This window comes from Pinus tabuliformis, chromosome 1_1, assembly GCF_031772625.1.
Source record: "Pinus tabuliformis cultivar Carrire ecotype Pingquan chromosome 1_1, CPIR1, whole genome shotgun sequence".
In the NCBI taxonomy this organism is placed as follows: Eukaryota; Viridiplantae; Streptophyta; class Pinopsida; order Pinales; family Pinaceae; genus Pinus; species Pinus tabuliformis.
Window position 1 is genome coordinate 373,695,546 of NC_142297.1, and position 21,264 is coordinate 373,716,809.

At 39.1% G+C, this 21,264-nt stretch overlaps 1 pseudogene; it reads right to left on the reverse strand.

The window, feature by feature from the left end:
• The window catches only part of LOC149213178 (polygalacturonate 4-alpha-galacturonosyltransferase-like), a 147,592-nt pseudogene that overhangs the window by 70,758 nt on the left and 55,570 nt on the right, over positions 1 to 21,264 (reverse strand).

A 21,264-nucleotide genomic window follows, 5' to 3' on the forward strand; every position in this document is an offset into this window, starting at 1 on the left:
GTCTTCAGAATACGCTCCCCGACATTGTTTTCTCACGGATCAATGAATTACAATAATAGATAACTTTTATAGTAAAACGTAATTTAATTGTCTACAACTTTTGGCTATTCAAAATTGTTTGACTTTTTACAATTATTTAAGTTTATTTAATTTTGTTCGATCAAATTTTGAAAATTTCCATCGAATTATGCATAGTATTATGGATAGTTAAAATGATAAAATATTAATTGTGATATTTCAATTTCTGTACATGGACCATCCCAGAAACCTCCAACTTACTTGCAAAAACATCCAACTCTTTTGAAGCGTCAGAGTTTGAGGACCGGTTTCGAACAATTTTACACTTTAATAAGATTTTGTGTTTAAAAGATGGTTTAATGGTTGGTCATGCGTAGTGAATTCAGATTATTATATTTATTACTAGTAATTTTTTAAGTCTAACTCTAACTATGTGTCCTGGAGCAATTGAATAAATTTGAATTAAGGATTAGTAGCTCTATTATGTTGTAGGTTATGTGTGGTATTCTATCCTTTCAGAGTGGCATCAAGTTCGAGGTGGAAGAATTTTGAGAAGAGAATATTAGGTTAACCATTTGTAACTGTTAACATGACCAACGAAAGAATAAACTGAGTTGCAATGGAGAGGAATCTGCACAGAAGTTGCCACAGGCGTTCCCACAGGAACCAAGTGAGACGCCATTGAAAGGCAGCTGCACAGATGTTGCCGCCCTTGCTACGAGCATCGGGTCGTTGTGGATTTTTGTTTGGGGATCTCATTAAAAAAGTATTCAAAGTATGTCATGTTGTCCATGTTTTACATGACATGTAGGGAAATGTTACGTTTTAAAACAATTAGTTTCGAATATTGTTGTGGATCGATTTATTTGTTAAAGGTCAAACTTGTTCAATAAAAGATAGACATTGCTTACGTATCGAAGTTCGTGTTAGACATATCTTCAAAGTGGGTTTTAATTATGGAGTTGTCTATAATGCGACTTTTTGAGATTCCGGTGACGGAATCCAGCGGAAGAAATTGAGATGAAATCATGATTTGTTGCAGTTAAAATGGTTTTTTAACTGCATATTCGGATTCAGCACCCTGAAAAACCCTGGGACGCTTTCATTGTGCAGAAACTAGTTATCAAACTTCGATTTCAATAAATTACTGCCGGATTTTCACCGGAAAAAATGGCCAGAAAAGCTTTCAAAAAGTCGCGTTAAAGACTACGGCTTTAATTATTGCAAACGAAAACTTTATTAAAAAAAATGAAAAAGATGGAGATGTAAGATGAAACATAGAATATTAAAGAATTAGTGAGAAGGAAAAAAATAAAAAATAAAAAGAGAAAAGAGTGATCGAGAATTCAAAAAATAATAGAGTAAGAGTATATATATATTTATATAGATATAAAAGTTCTTTCAAAACTAGTCAAAATATAAAACAACCAATAATTGTTATGGGAATGGTGCTTTGTGCAACAGCGCTATGAGATATTGTTATGAATGGGTTATATTTCTTATTTTAGCCCTTTCAAAACTAGTCAAAATAGAAAACAACCAATAATTGCAGTGGGAATTATGCTTTGTACAAAAATGTTATGGGATATTGTTATGAATGGGTTGGAGATACCCTCAAGGAAAATAGTAGCATCCTTGTGCTGATTAAGATTTATTGTGGCCTTGCCAAGCTATCGTCCAAAATACTATTTTTTAGAATTTATTTATCAGTTTGCTAAACTCAAAAATCTTTCTAAGAAAGCTATGATGTCCTCCTTAATAAGCCATGACATCTCATGATTGTTTCCCAATTATTTTTACTCTAACTACATCTCTATTTTTATTTTCAAGATATCAATACTTTCTAAAAATACTTAAAAACAATGAAAATTCCTCGTCACAATATTTAAAACTCTAATAACAATTCAAGTAAAACACCTATTGTCTCATTACCTCCTAAAAGCAGTCGCTCCTCTTGAAATTGTCTTTCCTTTCGAAGTTTCCGTCTTCTCAAAGCCTTCTAGAGAAGCAATTTTGGTTAGTTCTTTCGTACTAGGATATTGTAGATGAAGCTATGTTGGGAATGGTGGAATATATTTTTTGGCTAATCCCCCATTAAAAACGCATTATGAGAAATATAACTACTAAGCTTATATGCATGCATGTTAGCCATTTATTTGGTATATGGATATTTGGATCTATATTTTGAACTTATACAAATTATCCTTAATTATGGAAGTAGTGTTCATTGACCATTTCATTTAAAAAGAATAAATTGCAATGGACCTTAACCCCATTGCTGAATGGTGATAATTTTGTCAAAATATTAGAAAAACCATGAAAAAAGTCTACTTGGCTTATAGGGCTCCACTAACATGAAAATATTGCATGATTGAATCCTGTAATATCCCAACATCAAAATTTTAATGAGATATTGTACACTCTAGGTGATCTAATGAGATTCTTGCACTAAAAACACCTAACACAATAAATATCTAAGAATGTAGCCTCTTCTTTATGTAAATAAATAGAAACAAAATTACATGCCCACACAAGACCTACTAAAGCTCGTGCCTTGGCATGTATGGTTGCCCATCAACAAAGAAATTAAATATATTGATGCACAATCATAGATCCTATATGGATCCACTACACAAATTACTCCCATGGGTTTGCATACCTAGGATCAACTAGAACTAGCCTTGCCAAGTTCACAACAAAAGCCAAATAGATAAATAACTCTCCTATCCCCTTTTATAGGCTTGATTGGCTCTTTAGAGACTTTATTTTATTTTTTTCCCTCGAAAAACAAAGGCAACTACCATGGGCCAATGTCATGGGCAACTGCCACATTAAATACCATGGGAAGATTCTATCCACTTTGACCATAATCCAATTATATATATATATATATATATATATATATATATATATATATTTTACAAATCCTTCTGCCCAAAGATTGTTTGCCCTCAGGTAATCCACTTCTATCCACAAAAGAAGCATTTGTATATTGATACCAAGATCCCATACAACCCCCAATGGATTCTCCTAGATCCCAATGCCACCTAAGTCCTTGGACATGTTGGTTATGACACCACCTCAGCCCTCCATCATTGCTTGTGCTTGAGGGCCCAAGTTGCAATACACCCTTGGCTAAGAGTATCCCGTCAATAGAGTTCCAACTCATAATATCTCATAAATCCATCTCGTGGGAAGTATATAATGCATGAATCCCTGCACATGGAATAAATCTACCATGCTGATGTTGACTAATGCTCAATTCATGTTGCTCCACCCAATCACCCATCATGATCCATTTGTATAACTCTTCCTTACTATCCCCAATGTATAATGGCAAGTTGGTAGAGCTGCAAGCCTTATCTATGTACTCTTGTAGAGGGCTTTTCCAACTCCCAAATGTACTCTTGTTCCTGCCTTGTGGGGGACTTGAGTCATTCCTCAACACTAGACAATTGTGTCATTGATTCAACACATACCACTATGAGGTCCTCAAATTTTCTATTCTTCTGTAAGACAATGTCTCAGGCTACCACAAATCTCTACTTCAACATCGTAAGATCTGTCTTGAAATGCATGATCCTTTCCCAAAAGTCCTCTACTAGAAATTCTCGTGCCCTATAGAATGTCTCTATATTTGACTGCACCAGATGCCCCATGACCACAACTTTAACTTGAACCTTTGTTTGACCCTCTAGAAATGGCTTATCATGCATATTATATTTGTCATGATACCCTGCATGATCATGCTCATCATGTCGGTTTATTATTATTGGCTCCTCATTTGGTTCTCCTAGAATGTCTTCTTCCTGGCCTTTTTCACATGTGGGGATAAGTTGTCCACCATCTTTGATTGTCAAACATGGCTATATTGGTGGACTGTTATCTATACCTAATTGTCCATACTCTTTATGGATGTTCTCTTAGATATCTATAGACTCAACTACCTCATCATCAGGAGGAATTCCCTCCTTCCTTTCCTGATTTACTTTGTCAAGTTGATTGATTATCATTGACCTGTCCTATAAGTTTCTCTGAAAACATGGTGTTGTTGCTCACCAGTTGTACTTGACTGCTTGGATCCTTCATAGGTTCTCTTCTAAGAACCGGTGAAACCAACTATTGATGAATCTTCATGATATTCCCTTGTTTCCTCTTATCACCTGGACATGAATGGTTAAGGGCCCAATGTCCCTTGTAGATAAACCATAGTCCTCTCATCCTTAGTTCATTATTGATGCATATTTTGTTCTTGCTTCCTCCATCAATCCTTATCAACTCCTTCGTAGTGAGCACCCTTTTGAGTAATTTTATGTTTTTCCTGTGTTGGGTTGTGTTATATTCTTTCCACATAGTTAACAGGGGGTTTGAGGGGCACCCGTAACCCCACTTTATGGGGTCTGTGGTAGCGCCGTGGAAAATTTGGATTTTGGACCCTATGTTAGGTTGTGCGGACCCACCTATGGTTTTGTGCATGATTTCCGCACATGTTTTTTTGGACGCAATGGTTTTTGGTTGATGGTATTCGACACGATGGTTTTTTCAGTTCATGGTATTAGATGCTTCAGCATGTATAAATATGTATTATAACATTGAAAGGAACATAATGAAAAATCAAGTTGGTAGTCCCAGTTTTGGGATCCAAGGGAAAATCTCTATGTATATGTGTTTTATGTGTTATGCTCTCGCTATTGTTTATTTTATGCGTTTTAGACTTCGTATGCATCTAAAATTTGTACAGTGTTAAAACATACATCTGGTATCGGAGCAATTTTGGCTTCAAGGGGATGCCTTTGTTATAGAGAGGTTTCGCTCGGGCCTATGATAGACCCTGTTCAGTGGGAGAGCTGCGAGATCGATTCTGGTGGTGAAAGAAGATGGCAAGCAATGGAAAGATAGAGATCGAGAAATTTAATGGTCAAAGTTTTGAGTTGTGGAAACTCAAGATGGAGGAACTGTTGGTGGATAAAGATTAGTGGATCGTTGTAGATCCGGGTACTAAACCAATGGGAGTGTCCATTGAAGAATGGAAAAAGTTGGATCGGAAGGCAAAGAGCACAATAAGATTGTGTGTTTTAGGTTCAGTATTGCTGAATGTATTAGGGGAAGCTACGACGAAGGCTTTGAGGGACAAGTTAGGGACTTTGTACCAATCTAAGTCTCTGGTGAATCAATTGTTCCCATGGAAAAAGCTATATAACCTGAGGATGAAAGATAGAGAGTCGGTGACAGAGCATCTGAATACATTTAATACTGTGGCAAGTCAACTAGCATCTGTTGATATTAAAATTTCAGCTGAAGATAAGTGCATTAGTTTTTTGTGTTCTCTACCAGATTCTTTGGATAGTCTAGTTATTGCAATAGGTAGCCAGAATGGTGATGCCTTGTCTGTACGAGGAGAGTCCCAGAATAGAAACAAAAATAAGTCATCGAGTGGGAGATCTAAATCTAGAGGGAGATCTAAGTCTTCAGGAAAACCTATAAAGGTGGTGTGCTGGAAATGCAGAAAGGAAGGGCACTACAAAAGGGACTGTAAATCTAAAGCTCCTGATAAAGGAAAGGGATCTGATGATGCTCCTTTTGCAGAGGTGAAAACTACCTCAGATGAAGGTGGGGATGTGTACTTGGCTTCTTCAAGTACACATGTAGATCATGAGGCATGGTTGATTGACTCAGATGCATCCTTTCACTTCACTCCCCATAGAGAGCGGTTCTGCGAGTATGAGAAATACGATGGTGGTGATGTCTTCCTTGGGGATGACAGGAAAGATAGAATCATTGGTTGCGTAAAAGTAAAGTTGAAGTTGCAAGGTGGAAGGGTTAGAACACTTCCGGGTGTTCTGCATATTCCTATATTGCCCAGAAATCGGATTTCTATAAGCAAGTTGGATGATGCAGGTGTAAAGATGGTGTTTGAGAAAGATACCTGTAAGATGGTTTGGGGAGCACTGGTATTGATGCAGGGAGTTCGTATTGGAACTCTATACAAGCTGCAAGGTAGTACGGCTATTGATGGGTGCAACAGTTCTATGGTTCCTGAAAGTGGAGCAAAAAATCTAGTGGTCTCTGGAGGGAAGACCATGTTGTGGCATCAAAGGCTTGGACATATAGGAGAGAAAGGCCTTCGAATACTTCATGGTAAAGGTATGGTAGAAGGTATGAGTAATAGCTCTCTGGATTTTGATTTCTGTGGAAATTGTGTATATGGGACGCAGAATTGGGTGAGTTTCCCCTCTGGTGGTAAGAGGGTGAAACATATATTAGAGCTTGTGCACAGTGATGTGTTTGGACCTCTGAAGGTTCCATCACTGGGTAAGTCTGTGTACTATGTATCATTTATAGATTACTTCTCAAGGATTACATGGATATATTTCCTTAAGAAGAAATATGAAGTCTTTGACAGGTTTAAAGAATTTAAGGCTCTCGTGGAAAATCAGATAGAGAAGAAAATAAAGGTGCTGAGGACAGATAATGGTGGAGAGTTTTGCAGCAAGGAATTTGAAGAATTCTATAAGAAGTGTGGTATAGCAGGATAGAAGACTACTCCATTTACACCTCAGCAAAATGGAGTTGCAGAAAGAATGAACAAGACATTGATGGAAAGGGCAAGAAGCATTCTTAGTGGTGTTGGGTTAGGATAGGAATTTTGGGTAGAGGCAGTGGATACAACATGTTACCTAGTCAATAGGTCACCTTCATAAGTGTTGGAGGATAAGACTCCACAAGAGGTATGGAATGGTAAGAAACCTTCTCTTTCACATCTGAGGGTATTTGGATGTGATGCATATGTACATGTTCCAAAGGAGAAACGAACCAAGTTGGATAGTAAATCTGAAAAGTGTATCCTTATTGGGTATAAGGATGGTTTAAAGGGTTATAAGCTTTGGAACCTAGTAACAAGGAAGGTTTTTTACAGCCGATATGTGGTGTTCAGAGAGGTGAAAGATGTTATTAAACATGAAGTCCAACCAAAGGAACTTGAGAAGATAGAGTTTGAGCTAAAGGAGGAAGAATCAGACTCTATAGCAGAGGAGGAATTAGAAGATGAAGAGCCACAAACTCCGGGTCTCAGAAGATCAGTTTGAGAAAGAAGGCACCCAAAAAGGTATAGTCCATCTGCTTTTTGTTCAAATTCTTCTTTATCTATTACTAACGATGATCCCAGAACTGTGAAGGAAGCAGTAGATTCAGACGATGGAAAACTCTGGAAAGAGGCCATGGTTGATGAAATGGCATCTTTGCACAAAAATGAGGCTTGGGATCTGATGGATTTGCCGGCTGGAAGGAAACCCATTAGCAGAAAATGGTTGTTCAAGAAGAACACAAATGCAGAAGGAAAGATGGAGAAAAACAAAGCTTGGTTGGTAGTAAAAGGTTATTCCCAGGTGCCAGGAATTGATTTTAGTGATATTTTTTCTCCTATTGCCAACATGACTTCTATTAGATTACTTTTATCTGTGTTGATGCTTTTGATTTTGAGGTAGAATAGATGGATTTGAAGACAACATTTCTTCACAGGGATCTAGAAGAGAAAATCTACATGAAGCAGCCTGAAGGCTTTGCGGTGAAGGGTAAGAAAGAACTAGTATGTAAGTTAAAGAAGTCTCTGTATGGGTTAAAATAGTCACCAAGGATGTGCTATGAGAAATTTGATACATTTATACAAGGACTTGGCTTCAACAGAAGCAAAGTAGATCATTGTGTGTATTTTAAATTAATTGGTGACCATGATATTCATTTGTTCTTATATGTGGATGATATGTTACTGGTTGGAAATGACAAAGAAATTATCCAGGATTTGAAGACCCAATTGTCCTCCAAATTCGACATGAAATATCTTGGTGCTGCAAACTATATTTTAGGCATGGAAATTAAAAGAGATCGAGCAAAGAGGAATCTCTAGTTAAACTAGAGGAAGTATGTCGAAATAATACTACAGAGGTTTAATATGCAGGATAGTAAACCGGTGAAGGTTCTTATTCGTGTAGGTGTGAGGTTATCTGTTGAACAATGTCCCAAGACACAAGAAGAGGAAGCGGACATGTCTCGTGTTCCATATGCAGGTGTAGTAGGTAGGCTGATGTATGCAATGGTCTATATTAGACCAGACATTGCACACATAGTGGGAGTATTAAGCAGGTTTATGTCAAAACTAGGGAAGGAGCACTGGATAGCAGTGAAGCAGGTTTTTAGGTATTTGTGTGGCACTAGTGACTATGGTTTGTGCTACCAAGGAAGACTAGGATTGGACAAAATGTTGGATATTCATGGCTTTGTTGATGCAGACTGGGTTGGAGATCTGGATCAGAGAAGATCTATAAGTGGGTTTGTGTTTAACCTATTTGGAGGTGTAGTTAGTTGGATGAGTAAGAAACAACCTGTAGTGGCACTATCAACTACAAAGGCAGAATACATGGCAGCCACTCATGCAAGCAAGGAAGTAGTTTGGTTGCAGAGACTGTGTTCAAGTATGGGGTTAGTACAGTGAGTTATAAGGATAGACTGTGACAGCCAAAGTGCAATTTTCTTGGCAAAGAACCCCGCATATCATTCAAAGACAAAGCACATTGATGTTTAGTAACACTTTGTGAGGGATATGATAGAAGACAGAAAGGTGTTGCTGATAAAGGTGGACACTTTGAAGAATACTGCAGATGCATTGACAAAGTTTGTGAGCTCTGAGAAGTTCTCTTGGTGTAGAGAAGCAATGGGCATTGCAGGGCTAGATAAATGACTAAGCTCTCTTGTGGCCCCCCTCTGGAAAGAAAACAACAAGTGGGAGAATGTTGGGTTGTGTTATATTCTTTCCACATACTTAACAGGGGGTTTGATGGGCACCCGTAACCCCACTTTAGGGGGTACGGGGCAGCGCCCCAGAAAATTTTGATTTTGGACCCTATGTTAGGTTGGGCAGATCCACCTATGGTTTTGTGCATGATTTCCACACATGTTTTTTTGGACGCGATGGTTTTCAGTCCATGGTATTGGATGCGATGGTTTTTTTGGTCTATGGTATTGGATGCTTCAACATGTATAAATATGTATTATAACATTGAAAGGAACATAATGAAAAATCAAGCTGGTAGTCCGGGTTTTGGGATCCAGGGAAAAATCTCTGTGTATATGTGTTTTATGTGTTATGCTCTCACTATTGTTTATTTTATGTGTTTTAGAATTCGTATGCAGCTAATCATAGGATCCTTGTGATCCTTCCTCCAAATGGTCAACAATTTACATCTTAGTATCTTGCATACGTGAGCATGGCCTTCTAATAATAGAGACACAATCTTTTGCATGCATGTTTTGACATGGTCTAAATGAGCTGATGTAATACTGGTGTAAAAGTTATGGAGCAACTAAAAGATCAACTCATCACATTCCAAATTTAGTATGAATGTGGCAAAGTTGAATTCTGCCATGACTGTTAAAATTTCTACATCAGTTCTAAAATGTAAGAAGCATGATGTTATTCAACCCTTTAAGGCCTTCTACTATCAACTACAATATCTCCCTCATAAGATCATTATTGTAAGACAATACTCGGGATGTTAAAGCTATGATCTTGCTGAGGCAAGAAGCAAATGTGAGCTTGACCTCTTCACAAGGATGCTCCGAGAGTTTGGGTTGTATTAATGCAAGCATAGATGGCCTTAGATTCCAACTGAGTTTCCTCCATTCTGGTTGCCCCACATCTGAGAGCTATGTGTCTAATTCCTCCAATTTCTAAAGGTCTATGGTTGACTTTGTTCGTTGCAATTAAGATCCAAGTGTGAAGAACTTAGCTCGTCTTCCTTGTCCTTCCTTCACTTCCCATGGGCATTTTTGTTGCATAATGGCATAGACCATTTTTGAGAAATACTTGCTATTCTATTATAAAGTGGTATTGGCTAAGAAAAGGCCCCATGCTTCTTTTATTTTATCTAGAATTTTGTCCAAAATTTTATGAGTGTTTTCTAGGGAAAGTAGCATCTCCCCTCATTCCAAAGCATGAATACAGTAATTCTTCAATGGATTTAGCCCCAAGATAAGGTAAATACAAATTTTATTGGTAATACTAAGATGATTGTACCACCTCCTTCCTTCCCTATTCCCTTTTTTTTAAACACAAAATCTCCTTTATATCGTCAAACTCCAATATCTGACAAACCCCTTGTCAAATGCTAAAACCAATCAAAATTTTCAAAACTATAAACATGGTTTAGTCCAGAACTCGCCATCTTTCATGCTTCCACACTGAGATTTTTGAGCGGAAAATCTATCTAGATGGAAAGAGAATCAGTTTTCAGGTAAAGACTTAGATCTTCATACGCTAATCAAGAGTCTGTGGACCCAATAATTATGCCCTTGCAAGTGATCAATGGATCATGTGCGACATTGAATTTGATGTTAGAGGTTTCAAATGTATAGGGATAAGACTATATTCAACAATGATAAGCCTCTACACTAATCCAACCACATAATGCAACATACTATATAACGAAAAAAGACATAGCATTAGTTTATTTAATTATGGTGACCCGCCACAAATTTTTTTGATGAAATATAATTTACTCAATTTTGCAAAAACACAGTTTCTTTCCCTCTACTACTAATGTGTGAGTGATCTTGATGTAGTGAGATCAATTTATCTAATGTAATAAAACAAATACTTTGGCGTGCACCTTAAGAGGACCATTGTTGGCTCCTTAACTGACGCTACGGTAAAAATAATCTTGTCTCAGTTATTAAGAGTGATGACAACTTTGGCTCCGGTAATGAATCGATGGTCAATGCCAGAACTCAAGACTATGAAACTTGCTCGGCCCCTTCCTTCGCTTAGAGGGTTGTGGTGACAGTGCAATGCCCAAGCTATGTCCACTTCCTTTCGCCTAGAACAGATATGGGGATGCTCAACTCCTTTCTCTGCTCAAACAGTTGTTGTGATAGTGTTTTGGTGCGACCAATGCTCAGGCTATATCAACTAATCAGCATGTAACACTCATACTCCCTTTCGTCTTCCACTGAAACGAATCAGAGGTTGAAACCAATCTAACACCTCTACTCATTAGATGGCTCAGTGTTCATTTTAACACACAAAATTGCCCTCCTTGCGACCTCGACTACTACTGAGAAACATCACCCTTCAAATCAGCAATGTGACTGTTTGGTTATGAGTCCCTCGAATTCCCTTCTATCGGTGGTATAGTCCCATGTGATTGACTCGATGGGTCTGCGCGATTTTTGACTGACCTACTTGTTCTAGTGATTTGAATACTCCCTTTTGTGGTGAGGTGCCTTCCAGAAGGTGAAACGGTGGATAAGACCATTGTTGACCTGATCCATGGCTCAGCAATGTTGATAGAATGTTTTGAAGCAATCTATGCCTATGGCTATTGGTTCTATCCTCAATGGCCCTCAAATTCACTTGCTAAAGAAAAAGTATTCCACCCTCACTCCCTGTTTAACTCAGTCCCCTTTGATGGAAGTGTTATCACCAAAAATTGATCATCTAGTCTAATTTACTAGATGGATCAAAGTACACCATGTAAAGTCAATTTTACCATACTAAAATTACTTTCATTGTGAGAAATTACTTAATAAACCACCTTTGTTAAGTAATTTATAATTAAAACCATGAAGAATAATTAAATAAATCACTATTTATTTTATTTTCTTCTAGGAATAATTAATTAAACCATTGTTCAATTATTATTCCTTGTCATATTTGACCCAATTATGAAAAATCAAAAGATAGATTATTAATTATCTTATTTTTCTCTAGGAATAATTAATTAATCACTAATTAATTATTATTCCTTGTCAAATTTGACTAAATCCCTTAGGAATAATTAAATAAATGATTATTTATTTATTATTCCTTAATCGATTTCTTGAGATGATCAATAAATCATTTATTTATTTATTATTTCTAAATAAAAATTTAAATACGTTTTCCCTCCTAACAAAATATAATAAAATATTCCAAGTCGTTATTCCAAGAATGGGGTGAATAATATTTTATTATTGCTCATTATTTGAGGATAAATCAATATTTTGTTATAAATAGAAGGGTTTTCCATTCATTATTGACTTTCGATTATTTTCATTGTTGCACTCATTGCTGTAACTCTTATTATTTTCATTGTCGTACACCATTCCTCTGCCATTTGAGTTCCATTAAGCTCAAACATTTTATTTGTTGGGTTTTCACATTATAGAGGAGAGAGACTCTACACAAGCTGAAGATGTTTTAGGATAGACAAGAACCCATCCCATAGAGGGGGACTGGTAAAATTTATTTGTTCCCTTCACAAGTGTTATAATAAAATATATTCTTTGTATATCTCGTTTCCATTGGATGATTGGAGTTATTACTATTTCTTTTTGTTGTTTAACTATGATTGTGTCATAGGTCAGGACTTTGCTAGGTCTTGTTTCTATCATTTGTTGCAAATCTACAACGTTTAGTAGCCATTTATATTGTTCAAATTGTTTGTCATCCATAGTCTTAAGTGGGTTCTTTTCGTACATCTTTGAGACGAAAACACTAAAACAAAATTGAGAACTCCATCGGTTTTTTACTTCAGATCCAGAAACTTGGGTGACCTTCAGTTTTCAGGTTAGGGTTTCTTATTGCTTCAGACTCTTAATGTTATTTACTAGCTTTCTAACCCTAGATATGTCAATTTTCTAACTTCTGCAAGTTTTTGGGTCTTTTTTGCAGGTCACAGGAACGAGTTGTGACAGAGACGATAGTTTTTTTTTAGATTTTCTGACCAGGAATCAAGAATCAGAAATCATGCTTTTTAGCCCAAAAAGTGTGATCTCGAGTCTAGAGTGCATATTTCACCCCAAAAACTGCGATCCCCCCTAAAAATAGGTTAGTACCTGCGATTTTAGGGTTTCCAGGTTTTTATCAAATCTGTTTCTAGGTTTTGTCGACAACTTTGTGTTGGGTTGTTTGACCTCTATCTCATCCTGGTTAGGCCTTGATCTACTCTGATATACTCATCAAAGTGGAATTTATCCCCTTAGGTTTTCTAGTACGCTTCCACCTTTATAGGAGGAGTTTAGCTGAGTAATAAGTCTCAGTTTCTCCAACACTTTCAACCATATTTTCTAGATCTGTACCCTTTTCTTTCAGATCTCCAAAGGTAGGTTGTTTCCATCCATGGTTTCATATTAAACCTTGTTTGGTCATTGGACTTAGGGTCCCATCAGTTACCCTAGGATTTACGCCCATCTCCCTATCTTTTTATAGCGATCTTCCTCTCTGCTTTTTTGTTGTTGATGCACCACTTTCTAGTAGCCTAGTTTCATTTCATCCTAGTAACACCAACACTTAGATCCTTTGAACTTTTAAGTGTGTTTTCAGTCGATTTAACAACCAACAATCATAGTGTTTGCAAATTCATTTTGGGTGGGGTTTAGTTAATAGTTTTGTTGTTCATTTACTATTGTAAATTTTAGTTTATTTTCAACAATATTTTTCTTTTTTACAAACACGATCTAGGCTTAACCAATAAATACACTTGCACACACGAGCACACCTTAAGCGAAGGGCGGTTGGTTTACACCCGCAAGCCAAGACTGAACATAATAAATTTATCTCCCCTCATCGAGTCAAAGTCATATTGTTGATCTCCCTTCACCATTGTCACCTCACATGTGTCTTACCACCATTGTGCCACCAAGGCATTTGTCACAGAGACTCTTATAGCTTCCTCCCCATTTTCCACTCGGGCATATTACTCCTCCCCACTCGGTTCGAGTTCATAGCCCTCTGAGTCCCCATATCGACTCTTCTCCTGGTTCATCTGATTATGAGCCTCCTTCACCACATATTGTCACCATGTTTGGACCAATAACTGGTGTAGGAAACCAAACTGGTGTTGCCTCCAGTTCTACCCTAGTGATCACATCTAGAGGAGCAATCTCATGAACCATTCAGAAAACTCCCATAATCCCTTTTATGGCTAACTTAAGTCTCCTGGATTTTAGCTAGATGATAAATGACCCAATACACCACAATGCTTGTTGGCATGCTATGCCGACTAAGCTTCTCTCACATATCCAAAAGTTTGAGGGTAATTCTAGAGAGGATCCTACCGATCATGTTCACTCCTTCCACATGTGGTGTTCATCCAAATCCATTACCGATGACTTCATTCGTTTTCAACTGTTCCAATGCAGGCTCACTGGAGACACTACAAAATGGTATGTAGACTAGCCCGCCACATTTCATTCCATTTTCGTGACACTTGCCAAATTGTTCCTCTCATATTTCTAGCTACCTGTCCAATATGACACTGGTAAAAAGACATTGACCTCATTTCGTCAGTCCTCTGCCACTCACCTTTCTGACCATGTTCAAGAGTGGTGTAGAAGGAGGAGCACATGTCGTGCCCCACACTTCGAAGACCGTGTCTATCTAGATTGGTTTCTCAGGAGCCTTTTAGCACCCATTGGAAAAGATGCCGCATCCCATTTTCCTCAAACTGAGGAAGAAGCTCTCCAAACCACTTTGAGATATGAACTGATTTATGTGCAATCCGGTTCTGTCTATACTGTCATTCCAAACCTTCCCCATCCTGGAGGTTCCAATGCACCGGGGTAATCTCACGTTGCCGATGGTATCATTGGAACCTTTTCACATCCTTCACCATATACTCAACAAAGTTATGGACATCCACAGGGGGGCACCAGATCCTCCAACTCTTATTCCCCTCCAGCTATCAACATGTTTTGAGGGCCCCAACCTATCTACCAAACTATTTCTCCTCCTTATGAATAGTCGAGCACTCCAACCCCTCAACCATTAACACCACAGCCTCCCATGCATCGTCAACCCCCACAGTTACTGCCCCCTTAGGGTCAGCTGTTTGCACAATAGAGTGTAACCAATCCCCAAAATTTGAAGAAAAATAATAAGGGGAAGGGTAACAATGGTAACAAGGGTAACCAGGGTAATCAAGGTAATCAACCTAGTGAATCCCAGGGGAACCAGCCTAACACCAAAAACCAGCAACAGGGAAGCCAACCCAAGCAAAACAAGGCTATTCTTATGAACAAGCGTTGTGCATGTTGTGGTGTACATGGACATTATACACATGAGTTTCATATCTTACCCCAGATGCACCAAATCTGGGAAGCTCAAGCAAATTCTAGAAGCCAACAATTACATCAGAATCCTACACCATCTCAACCAACAGTGCTTACAAATCCTTTCCGTCAACAAGGATTTGTTTCTTCTCAACCTCACCCAGGTCAAGCAACCAACCCTCCCCAACTTTCTAGTCATGGTGACTACCAGATCCTCATGATGAGCTATGATGAGGTTAATCCCTCCAATATCAACTTGCAAACTCGATCACGTCAATATGATAAGCCATCAACTTCGTTTGCCACTGAGTCCAAAGCCAAAGATTCCACTGAGCCTCTTACGACATCAAATGTTCCATTACAAATCCCTCAACCTAAAGCTGAGGCAACTCCTAAGATCCCAAAGGGACCATTACACCATAACACGACTTCTAACTGAATTGCCCATACATATAGTATAGTAGATGACTTGGCGCAATCACCTGCTGCCATGTCGACGCTAGATGTACTCCAGTCATGCCCATCTCAAAAGAAAGCTCTAATAACTTCTTTGGGCATTGTAGATCCCTCTAACGATCATTTGATTGTCTTCCCAGTCGATACATCAGAACATCCCCCATTGCCTTGCTCCGTTGCTTTCTAGGTATTAGTCCGAGTCCATAATGTCATCATCTCCCGATGCATTACTGTCAATGGTGCATCCACCTATGTAATGTCCACTACCATTTGGAAAAAACTTTAGTCACCTGAGTTGTCCCCCTCCACCATCACTTTGCATGCTTGGGACAGACACTCCTCCTAGCCTCTTAACATGTACCACAACTATCCAGTGACCCTTACGGGCAAGACTGTCCATGTAAATATTGAGGTTATTGATTCCCCTTTAGATTACAACATTTTCTTGGATCGTAGTTACACATATGCCATGTCAGCTATCCCATCTATAGTTTTTTGCAAGATGTGATTCCCCCATGAAGGGAAGATCGTTACCATAGATTGGTAGAATTACTACGAGCAGGCATCTGTGATGTCCCCCGAGTCCATTATCTCATCAGTTTTAGATAATAAGTCTTCAAATCCTCTCACTGGTGTTTCACGGAGAGCCTATAAATATTGATCATTGTTGGGTTCCTTCCCTGGTCCTCCCCCTATCATCTTAGAGCCTAAATCTTCCAGCATCACAGGTTGTCCTCAAGCAGTCTGGTACATTCGATCCACAATGAGCTCCTCTGCACCATGTGGTTACCATCCCAACTAAGCCATCCAGATCCACCCGCCAGGACCTCCTCCATTTGTGGGTGCCTCTCCTATCTTACCCCAAGAACTGCTCCTCCAGGTATCAACCATCCAGGAGTTGTTTCGTCGGGACATTACCTTGCAGGCCAGGCACCTTTCTTATTTCCCCCTCCCGCAATATTTTAAGTCCCTATCATGTCTTCGTTGGTCCTTCCTAACATGACTTTAGGGATCCCCGTATGGTACATTGACCCCCCTGAAAGCATTCTTCCTGGTTAACTAAGACCTTATCATGCTCTGACCCTGGTTCAACTGGTCCTTATGGCCCCTACCACTAGTTTAGTTCTATCACAACCTCAAGAGAAAATCACTCCTGTTGCAAAAGCATCTAGATAGGGGGAAAAGCTAAGAGGAAAGAACCTAAGGACAAGGCTCCCTGACCTCTTGTAGTCCCCGATGCCCCAAAGTCGTCACCTCCATGGGCTTTGTGTAAAGTTGTGGGGCACGTGACCAATAATTGCCCTGAGCTTCCTCATCTCAAACCTTTGGTTCATGAAATGTTCCCTGAGTCAAATATCCCTAAATTCCATGTTAACTTACCGGGTCCACCCAAGAAACTCACAGCGTTACGCAAAAATCACCCTTGTGCCCTGTGTGATCATCATGGTGACTACTCGCATTGTTTCCCTCATCTCAACGAATTTTGTGATTTCCTTAAGGAACTTCACGAATATGAGACGAATCGTAATGGATCACCTTCTCCTCTTCATGTGGATTTTTGTACCAATAGTAGACCAGAATAGGGAGAATCTAGTCCAATCATTGTGATCCCTTCCCCAGATGTCAAGATGACAGACACCACAGGCCACATCCTTTACCTATCATCATCCTTGAGTTCCTTGTAGGCAATCCTTTCTGAGCTTTCTCAGCACACTTCTATTCAACCTCTTTCAATAGAATCCCAAGTTTCAACATACATATATCCTTCATCTACTATCTCGTCGTCTACCATTCCATATGATGCGTATGTGAACCTTCTTTCTCAGATTGACGCACTAGGTACCGCGCCGCATGATGTAGTCAATATTCGTCTCATCCGCTCATCTTCCATTTTGATGAGGACATCATGGAAGCTATGTCTAACCCTAATTACCCTTGCACTTAGGCAAGGGGGAATATTTTTTCGAGAATTCTAAAGGCCATTTCCTTCCTAATAATCCCAATGCAATCTACCTAAAGAAATTCTTCTCATAGCTTATCTCTTTGATTTACATGTCTTTATTTCTATCATGAATTTAGGTAGGATGCATTATCTCATCTGTCATCTTTTTCACCTTTCATATGGATTCATCATCCACACCATATATCGGTCATGTTGATGGTGCAAGTCGCTTCTCTAGGAATATAGCCTCGACAGCCTGGGCCATTTTTACTCGCTTACATACATTAGTCCTTTCGAACGACTTGTGCATTGGATCTGCCACCAATAACTAGGTCGAATATGATGTAGTGATAGGTTTGTTAGTTGGTTCCCTTTCTCATTGCATCCTTCATCTTCATGTTCAGTTATATTCGTCGCTACTTGTCATGCAATTGAATGGTGTGTACCATGTGCATAACCAAGTCATATTTAGAAAATATCTGCGTGTTAATCTGTTGGTATGTGAATTTGAAACCATTACTTTTAGTCAAGTTCCTAGAAACCAAAATAACTATGTAGATACCATTGCAAATAACATTCTAGATTGACATTTATCACATGTATACCACAGAAGACAACCATAAACAAAACACATGGTGAACCATCATTATCATATAAAAATGCATAATCATATTAGGTATCATATAAGTGTTAAGATCTCATAGCTCTAAATACATCCGACATGAACATAAAATGTTACAAAAATCAAAATCAAAGGGACCCACATGTCCGAATATCTAGTCACTATTTGAAGGATCACGCACCAAAGGCTCTGCCCCACTTGCACATAGATCACGTACTGCATGACCAGCCATCGCCATGCGCTGCATGATACCTCGCCACTCTAAGGGAAGGTCATTACACTCTGGTCAAGAGTACCCCACATATACAGCGTAGATAAATGAGTAGCACACTATCCTTTGGATCTTGACATGATGACAATGTTCCCCAATCTGTAGCCATAGGCACTGTGGCTCGTTCTGCATTTCTTGCTGGTTTTATTGGTACTATGTCTACATACCATATATTTTACACTTAGGACCATATAAATGTGATAAAAATATGAAATGCACCATAAAAATAACAACTTAACAATTATCGTTTGGTCCCCATGCTTGCCTGAGTGAATGTGGCAAGTTAGGATCTCCCTGATAGTTCATCCTGCTATAAGGATAATCATCGATATAGAGGGGTATCTAATCCCAATGTGAAAAAAAAGCAGGTTGGAACACCCATTCGACTCCTCATCCTCCTCTGCGCAGTAGCTTCCTCCAGTGGCGGATCTTGGGCTCCTATGGGCCCCAATATCGGATCTATAAATAAGGAAGGATGGTGGGCATCTTCTCAAAGAAGAATGCGTAGAGTACTACACCAGAAACATAGTCATGACTCACCTATATAGACATAACTATCATTTCACCGAAGATAAAATCATCTTGGCCCACCCATAGTAGGTCCTAGCCAAAACACTCTCAACCAGCACCATTTGCCCCCCAGTGATGTGGTGGAATGCATGGCTGCCCAAGACTCGTAGCATAACTGCAGAAATTAGGATAGTCATGCCCTTCACATGCACATCCTGTGTACAATGGATCTCCACAAACTTTTTAATGTTCCTCCCACAAGGAAACACTAGACGTATATCCCCCACCACTCTGAGCGGAGGGAGTCTGGTGAAGAAATGAATATCCTATAATGTGAGCTCAATATTGTGCCCCTTCACAACAAATACCTCATGGTTTGGATCCCAATAGCTCACAATTCTCAGTAGCAAGGGCTCACCTGCCCTCATCAATGGGTTCTCTACCAACCTAACAACCCCATAGTGAGCCAATGCCCCTCAAACCCCCTAATCCATATGAATCTCAGATCGGAGAGTATCTAAGTCTCACTCACACCAGTTGATTTTTAGCTCTGCCATGCCTGCAAAACACCACATGTCTTGTCAGTTGAGAGAAGAAAACATTGGTCTACACTAATCAACCTATAACCCCCACCAAGCGAGCAAACCACCCCTCTTTTCAGCCCCAAATCATACTTTTATGCCCAAAAAGTGTCAGCTCGCAAGTTTTCACCTATTTCTTGTGATCCAAATTGCACTTCTAGGCATAAAAAGTGTGATTAGACCATGAAGAGGAGCAAGGGTCTCCCAGGGAGCTACCAGGAGCCAAAAGTCATGAAATAAATAACTGAAATTGAGGAGATGAATAAGGCCACCTACCTAAAAGTTGCAGATCCTGATTTTGATGGTTGGTTTGTCCGCTATGATCTCCACAAGATTTAGGGGCTTTTCCTCCTCTCCAAATTTACGACAACTCACTTAAAAAATGAATTCTAATTGGAGGGAAAATGTCCTTTCATAAAAAAGTCCACAATTTTTCTGTCACCCGCTTTGACCAAATGGTAGCTTAGCTTGACAAACCATCAACATCATTGGAAATCTCTCATTGAGTACTATAATGAGTCTTTCTTAGTTTTGGATGATTTGAACCTTCACTAGGAAGCCATTTTTCCAAGAAGGGTCACTTCGTCGCGTCTCAAAATCGGATTTCTTCATATGCGACGCTTGTAATTTGGGGACCACCTTCCCTTGGAACTTGTCATCTCATGTGTCATTTTTCATCATGTGCAACAATCATTTACTCATTTTTTTCATGGTCCCCACCGGGCCTATTCTGTGTGGCAGTGTCATCGACTCACCCTTGTTCAGAGCATCCGCGATGAGTCACCCTTGCATCCATGGAGTTTGTTTCGTATCCCATTATATCATATCATAGTATTCCATCCATATTTTGATATCGTTCCTCCCGTCTTGCCCGTTTTGGCCTCCAATCATACTGTCTGCATCCCATCCGTAGTTTAGTCAGTTGCTGCCAGGTCAACCATGCACTTTATGCTCTGACAAGGGAAGTCGTTTATTTGTCCCTCAATCCCTCATTTTCCGTTATACATGGTGTCAATCCATCAGTCACATTAGTATTTTCCCTGATACCTTAGTTGAGGATCCTCATTGCCTCACCTATCGTGGGCCCTATTATGTCGACATCAGCTCATTTCTTCCTTAAGAATGAACTATAGGGTGGTGTATCTTGGTTCCAGTTTCCATTCTTGTTCGGTACTTTGGAACAAGTAGAGAAACTCATTATTTCCCTTTGACTTGGTTGTTTCATGTTCGTGACCCATACACTCGATGGTCTAGTGATGCAGCAGATTGTACCAGTGGTTCCTAGGTGTGCATGAGATGTTTGAGACCTCATGAGGGGGTGGCCCTTCAAGTAGCCCCCCACATGCTCGGATGCATTCCTATTATGCTACAACCTTAGATACAATTCTGCAAATATAATGGGTTCAGTTCCTACCAATCACAGTGTTCATAGCATGCACATCTCCTTCAGATGATCCATTTAGTTTTGCAGATTGATTCCTTGTTCAACATGGCTTCTTTGGTTGTTCTACCCTCCCTCCAACCCATTTTTTGAGGGAAGGGCCATTATATCTCATGTAATCAGTTCATATTATATTCAATCCTCGCTCATATTTTTCCAGGTGCATTATATATATGGGACACATTGTATTATTTTTTGACTCATTTATGCCAACATGTCATGTACCATTCAGCATGTACTTCATTGCACAGTTTGATGTTTCTCAGAAAAACATTATTTTTGTACTAAGTTATCTCAGCAGGTATATGTATGCCTCCCTCACCTCATTGAGGTCTGGTACCA